Here is a 7,360-nt window from a genome sequence, read left to right as displayed (position 1 = left end):
GTCAAATTAGGATCTACGTGGGGGCTGAGAGTGGGCAAATCCCAAAAAAACTGTGTGAATGTTCCACAATGGTGCGGCATGGAATGTGTGTTGAGAGGCTTACACCAAGATCCACCTAAACACAGAAAAATGTCTATACACTGAAGTGCCAACAGAGGTTATCTTCAAGTGGCAGGAATATAAGGAATTAAAAATCTTGCTTTTTAGGTCTGTCTGCATTTTTCAGTTTTGACTGCATGCATGCATGATTTGAATAAATTTTAAAAATGAAAACTCTAAACATAAGGAAAAGTTGACACATAACACTTGCAATGCAATTAATTGCTTGAGAGATTTAAAGCAGACGTGTTGGCAAACAGGAACTATGAGTTTTCACAGTGGTACCAACTGTGCTTTGCAGAAGTTTCTAACTGTCTTTCTCTTGCCTCTGTTATGAAATTGTGGTCATTTCGAAAGGCGTAATCTGAGATCTTTGAAGGTTAGTCTGGTTTGAAACCACTGGTTCCAGTGGTTAGAATTTTTCCCTAATGTTAGGGTGAGAAATATTTTAGCTTTCTCTAGAGACATTTTCACTTCTTACCTTTAGGCACTATGAAGGGGGGTCCCAATACCATATGGGGTGCAGAGCACGTGTGTCTCTTTGCAGAGGAGCCTCTATGCACAGAAGGGGAGGAGCTGGCCCTGTTCCCCCACTTCCTTCTTGGACAGAGGGTGCTGAGTGTTCCTTCAGGAAGTGGCCACCCTAGAGAGTCCCCAGCATTCTCGGCACCCTGAATCACAGTGCGATACTGGCTGTAGGCACCACAGAAGGGGCCCCAGGTCTGAAGACTCAGGGTGTAGGGAGAAATCAAAGTGGAGTACATGTCTGGCTTCACTTCTGTTAGATGCTGGGTATCGGGAGTTCTTCCTACAATTCATGAAGAAACTCCTGCTGCTCTTCCATGTACTTTATCCTAGAAAAGAGAACTTGTTGCACTGGCAGAAAGACTTCCACTGGTGAAAGAAGGTAAGGAAAGCTCATGGCAGCCTGGGTGTCCCATGACTCACTTCTATTTCTGCTTGAAATTGATTCTCAGCTCTGCATTTTCAGAAACTTGATTTTATCTGATCCTGCACTTCCAGAATTATTCTCACTGAGATGGGAAGAAACGAACTGGCAATTCTGTGTCATGGTGAGAGCTGTACTTACCAAAAGGATTAAAATGCTCCCGTTTGAGAGGTCAAGGCACTCTGGTCTCAGTCAGAAAATATATGTGGGAGAGGAAATGAGGCCAGAGGGTGGATATTGGGTGGTCTGAAGGGAACATTCTGTGTTTCTCCTGGTAATGTCATCCACTCCCTCCCACAGGAATGGATTAAATAAGTACCACTCAGGGAGGAACCTTGTCTTGTTCAGTAGAAAGATCAAAAGTGCTCCACACATCCATGATGAATGAATGGAAGTCCAGCTAGTTGAATGGATGAATCCTTATTAATTTCTAGGGGCGCTGCCTATGAGAATTTTCCCTGATGCTTCTGGGAAGATTAGACTCCCTCCTCTGGATTTCCATGACACTTTGAATTAAACCTCTTAACTCATAGTATTAAAACTATTTGCTTACATATCTGTTTTCCTTAAAAGACTGTGAGCTTCACAAACATAGGGATTCTGTCTTATTTTTCTTTTTTCTTAAGTGGGATGTTGTTTTATTTTAAAATTAATTTTATTTACTTATTTACTATTTTTAGTTGCAATGGGTCTTTATGGCTGCACTCGGGCTTTCTCTAGTTGCGCTGAGCGGGGGCTACTTTTCCTTGTGGTACACAGGCTTCTCATTGCAGTGGCTTCTTTTTTTGCAGAGCATAGGCTCTAGGCACATGGGCTTCAGTAGTTGAGGCTCACAGGCCCTAGAGTACAGTCTCAGAAGTTGTGGCTCAAAAGCCTAATTGCCCTGCAATTTTGTCTTATTTTTCCAGGTAGCTAAGTATAAACATTTTACATAGTACTCTGGCACATGGTAGACATTCATTGAATACAGTGATAATACTGTGGCAGCCTTGTGAATATCTCAGCTTGTGGGAGGTACTTGTTGAGTGGATCAGGATATTACAGTAATCAAGGCCCCTTTGCTTCTTTGGTGTTGGCCTTTGCTTTTTTCTGCTTCCCAGGGAACAAATATCCTTCTTCTTCTTCTTTTTCAAAAATATTTATTTTTATTCATTTGGTTATTCCAGGTCTTAGCTGTGGCATGCAACTCTTAGTTGTGGTGTATGGAATCTAGTTCCTCCACTGGGAATCAAACCTGGTCACCCTGCATTGGGAGCCCAGAGTCTTAGCTACTAGATCACCAGGGAAGCCCCAGGAATCCTTTTATTTTCAGCTGTTATTACCGCTCTGCTGAGGATACTGTAATACACTGAAGGGTTTCCATGGTTTACGTTATCTGTTTTCAGCTGTTATTACAATATCCTCTGCTGAACCCACAAATACGCTGAATGGTTTCCATGGTTTACGTTGCTAGGATCAAATTAGTCACCTCCTAATGTTATGCAAAGGGACACTTTAATCTTATCAGCAAGCCATCTCTGTCTCTTAGAGTTTTCAGTTTGTTGTGATCCACACAGTCAAAGGCTTTGGCATAGTCAATAAAGCAGAAGTAGATGTTTTTCCGGAACCCTCTAGCTTTTTTGATGATCCAATGGGTGTTGGCTATTTGATCTCTGGTTCCCATGCCTTTTCTAAATCCAGCTTGAACATATGGAAGTTCACAGTTCACATACTGTTGAAGCCTGGCTTGGAGAATTTTGAGCATTACTTTGCTAGCATGTGAGATGAGTGCAATTGTGTGGTAGTTTGAACATTCTTTGGCATTGCCTTTCTTTGGGATTGGAATGAAAACTGACCTTTTCCAGTCCTGTGGCCACTGCTGAGTTTTCCAAATTTGCTGGCATATTGAGTACAGCACTTTCACAGCATCATCTTTTAGGATTTGAAATAGCTCAACTGGAATTCCATCACCTCCACTAGCTTTGTTTGTAGTGATGCTTCCTAAGGTCCACTTGACTTAGCATTCCAGAATGTCTCGTTCTAGGTGAGTGATCACACCATCGTTATTATCTGGGTCATGAAGATCTTTTTTGTAAAGTTGTTCTGTGTATTCTTGCCACCTCTTCTTAATATCTTCTACTTCTGTTAGGTCCCTACCATTTCTGTCCTTTATTGAGCCCATCTTTGCATGAAATTTTCCCTTGGTATCTCTAATTTTCTTGAAGAAATCTCTAGTCTTTCCCATTCTATTGGTTTCCTCTATTTCTTTGCATTGATCCCTGAGGAAGGCTTTCTTATATCTCCTTGCTATTCTTTGGAACTCTGCATTCAAATGGGTATATCTTTGCTTTTCTCCTTTGCCTTTAGCTTCTCTTCCTTTCTCATCTATTTGTAAGTCATTTTGGCTCATCTCTATTATCACCTATGATCCTCTGATCTGGAGACTGCACTTCCTCCGGTAGGTACATTTGCCTTCTGACCAGGTCACATTTCCCTGGGGACCAGGTGGGGATTTATATGGCATCACTGGTAACTCTAAAAAAAGCAAGTGGTCACATGTGGGCATCAGTCTTCATCCAGAAATAATATTCATTGTTCTGAGACCAGGAATCTAGAAAGTCAAGACCTAAACAGAGTGGCAGACACACATTTGTGAGTGGGGCAGGCTGACAGTCTGAAACAAGGTAAATACTCAAGTAGGGTAAAACTGGCAATAACCAGGAAATGGTGATGGAGCCTGATGTTCTGGCAGAGTTTGCTACAGCAGCACACGTGCACAAGGACCCAATGGATAGGTTCCTGGAGCCCATGGATATGGATAGTTTAAGTGGTTGAGGAGGTGGGGAAAGGGAAGGTTGGAAATTTAAAGTTATCTTGGAAGGTTCTTTGAGTGCTGGTGCAAGGCTGACTAGACCAGAGTGACACAGCTGTGCATTTATTGGGAAGAACCAGTTGTATGTATTCATCTCAGCCACTGTATTCTTATTTAAGGTATCCCCACCCCCGCCGCCCCGCCTCACCTGCCAGGGCTTCCCTGGTAGCTCAGCTGGTAAAGAATCCACCTGCAATGTGGGAGACCTGGGTTTGATCCCTGGGTTGGGAAGATCCCCTGGAGAAGGGAATGGCTTCCCACTCCAGTGTTCTGGCCTGGAGAATCCCATATAGAATCTATGGGGTTGCAAAGAGTCGGACACAACTGAGTGACTTACACTTTCATCTCACCTGCCAGAAGGCCTTGCATCCTGCACTTGTATTCATCCAGGTGTGTTGCACATGGAGAATCCCTGTGATGACTGCTCCTTGTTCCTTGAGGAGGTAGCTTCTCCATGTCTGCATCCTGAAGGTTTGGAAACCCTCTTAGTTAAAGCTGGCCAGTATCTAGATCTAGCTAACTGTGCCCTTCATGTGTTTCCTAAACCAGGCACTTTCCTGACTGATTCTTCCTCTGTGTCATCTGTAAGTTTGTCTTTATCAGGTTTGCCCTCACCTCCTGTCCACAGTGCCAGCCTGTTTTTTTTTTTTGTTTTTTTTTTTGAGCAGTTGTAGTTTCCTAGAGGCCTTCTTTGGGCTTCCCAGGTGGCGCTAGTGATAAAGACCCACCTGTCAATGCAGGAGATGCAGGAGACATGGGTTTGATCCCTGGGTTGGGAAGATCCCCCGAAGGAGAGCATGGCATGGCAACACACTCCAATATCGTTGCCTGGAGAATTCCATGGACAGAGGAGCCTGGCAGGCTACAATCCATAGACTTGCAAAGAGTTGGACATGACTGAAGCGACTTAGCATGCATGCACAGATTGAAGGATTCTTTACAAGTTTCTGTTTTCCTCAAATAGGGTTGTTAAAGGTTTGATGCCCTTACTTTTTCTAGGAGGTTTTCCCTGCTAGCCTCATGTCTGTACTGCTGGGGATTCATCTCAACATCTCCCACCCTGATTTTTCATGCAAGAGAAGAAAGAATACCTTCTCTAGAACCTCCTTTTGGGAAAAAGAGAAAGGAACTCACCTGTCTTTATTTTAAAGGTTTGTGGTTTCATATATATTCTTCAAAGTAAAATATTTGAAACTTGTCCATGTTTTGGCCACCTTTCTCATAAATGATTCCAAGTTCTCAGAACAGGGAAACAGTTAAGACATTCCATGAATTTTCACTTTCAATTATTAGATTTGTTTAAAATCTTATAGTTAATACATTTTTCAGGTCTAGAGAGTTGATTTTGAGTGACATGTATAATATGAATGGTGCAAAGATATCTGATAAAGATAAGACTACTGGGACTTCCCTCCTGGTCCAGTAGTTAAGGCTCCAAGCTTCCACTGCAGGGGGCACGGGTTCAGTCCCTGATCAGGGAAGTAAGATCTCACATGCCTTAAATAATTTTTTTTTAAAATAAGAACTATTTTAACACAGCACTGTTTATTATATGTAGATTTCAAAGCCTAAGGAGTTATTTTTCCATAAAACCCATCACACCATACAAAAAAAGCTTAGTAAGACTAGTTAAAATTCAGTTGTACTTTAATTTGGGGTAATGAAATTCAATCTGACAGAAAGTTTACGATCATCCCCAAGGCCAAATCAGAGAGACAAAACCAAAGCATTTCATGAAAGCTGCTGATTGCAACTTTGCCAAGATTGTACTGATAAAACATCCAGCTCACTGCTAAAGCCAGGCGTGGTCATCTGAGACAGAAGGAGTGTGTTTATTGCTTAGGATGGGGCAATTATCGTAACTGTGCAAAGAAAGGAAACTATGGACTATGGAGTGGAGGACTGCCTGCTAGCAAACACAAAATTCACCATTGTGGCTGTTGTATGTTATTTTATAAGCTTTAATAATGTTAAAGTCATATACAGGTAAGTTAACTTGCAACTAGCTTAATAATTACAACAATGTAACAATAAAATCACCACGATATTGTAATTAGCCTCCAATTAAAGTAAATAAATTAGTTTTAAAAATTAAAAAGGTAGCTTTAGCATATTTCAAAAGTAAATGCCGCAAGGTGAACTCTTGTTATTAATAGAAACTGATAGACCAAGGACAAAAATCCTTTCAGATGCTGAGAAGTAGTATTGAGAATCATTTTCTCAGCAGTATTTAGATTGCTGCTTGCTTTTTGTGTTTTATAGACATCGTATTGACCTTTGGCATCCGGAGAAACAGGCAGGAAAGGAGAAAGGCCAATTATTTACTACCTGCCAGAAGATTCAGGATTGTGTAAACCCCCTAATCCCAGAGCCGTGGCCTGTGTTGGTTTCTGAATATCTGCAGCTCTTGATCTATGCGCATAGGCAACTGGAAATCACCAACCAATTGAGTAACTTTTTTTTTTTTTTTTGTACAGTTCTTCTGTGTATTCTTGCCATCTCTTCTTAATATCTTCTGCTTCTGTTAGGTCCATACCATTTCTGTCCTTTATCGAGCTCATCTTTGCATGAAATGTTCCTTTGGTATCTGATTTTCTCGAAGAGATCCCTAGTCTTTCCCATTCTGTTGTTTTCCTCTATTTCTTTGCATTGATCGCTGAAGAAGGCTTTCTTATCTCTTCTTGCTATTCTTTGGAACTCTGCATTCAGATGGTTATATCTTTCCTTTTCTCCTTTGCTTTTCGCTTCTCTTCTTTTCACAGCTATTTGTAAGGGCCAGATAATCACGATGGTGTGATCACTGACCTAGAGCCAGACATCCTGGAATGTGAAGTCAAGTGGGCCTTAGAAAGCATCACTACGAACAAAGCTAGTGGAGTGATGGAATTCCAGTTGAGCTATTCCAAATCCTGAAAGATGATGCTGTGAGAGTGCTGCACTCAATATGCCAGCAAATTTGGAAAACTCAGCAGTGGCCACAGGACTGGAAAAGGTCAGTTTTCATTCCAATCCCAAAGAAAGGCAATGCCAAAGAATGCTCAAACTACCACACAATTGCACTCATCTCACATGCTAGTAAAGTAATTCTCAAAATTCTCCAAGCCAGGCTTCAGCAATATGTGAACCGTGAACTTCCTGATGTTCAAGCTGGTTTTAGAAAAGGCAGAGGAACCAGAGATCAAATTGCCAACATCCACTGGATCATGGAAAAAGCAACAGAGTTCAAGAAAAACATCTATTTCTGCTTTATTGACTATGCCAAAGCCTTTGACTATGTGGATCACAACAAACTGTGGAAAATTCTGAAAGAGATGGGCATGCCAGACCACCTGATCTGCCTCTTGAGAAAGTTGTATGCAGGTCAGGAAGCAACAGTTAGAACAGGACATGAAACAACAGACTGGTTCCAAATAGCAAAAGGAGTATGTCAAGGCTGTATATTGTCACCCTGCTTATTTAAC

The 7,360-nt window shown here is 41.6% G+C and overlaps 1 protein-coding gene across 3 annotated transcripts in view; it reads left to right on the top strand.

The window, feature by feature from the left end:
* The first annotated feature begins 574 nt into the window (after positions 1-574).
* The window catches only part of LOC104986435, an 18,093-nt gene continuing 11,307 nt past the window's right edge, over positions 575-7,360 (top strand). For 2 of the 3 annotated variants that reach the window (XM_010837008.1, XM_010837007.1), the window contains exons 1-3: positions 575-1,006; positions 4,899-5,050; positions 6,162-6,349. The gene's annotated coding sequence lies outside the window, so the exon portion shown is untranslated. Of the gene's footprint in view, positions 1,007-4,898; positions 5,051-6,161; positions 6,350-6,862; positions 6,892-7,360 lie in introns of those variants that run through there. The other variant, XM_010837009.1, reaches the window with a different exon arrangement.

This window comes from Bison bison, unplaced genomic scaffold (genome assembly GCF_000754665.1).
Source record: "Bison bison bison isolate TAMUID 2011002044 unplaced genomic scaffold, Bison_UMD1.0 scf7180017864068, whole genome shotgun sequence".
Lineage (NCBI taxonomy): Eukaryota > Metazoa > Chordata > Mammalia > Artiodactyla > Bovidae > Bison > Bison bison.
The sequence above is the reverse complement of the archived record's forward strand: the minus strand, read 5'-3'. Positions and strand labels throughout refer to the sequence as shown.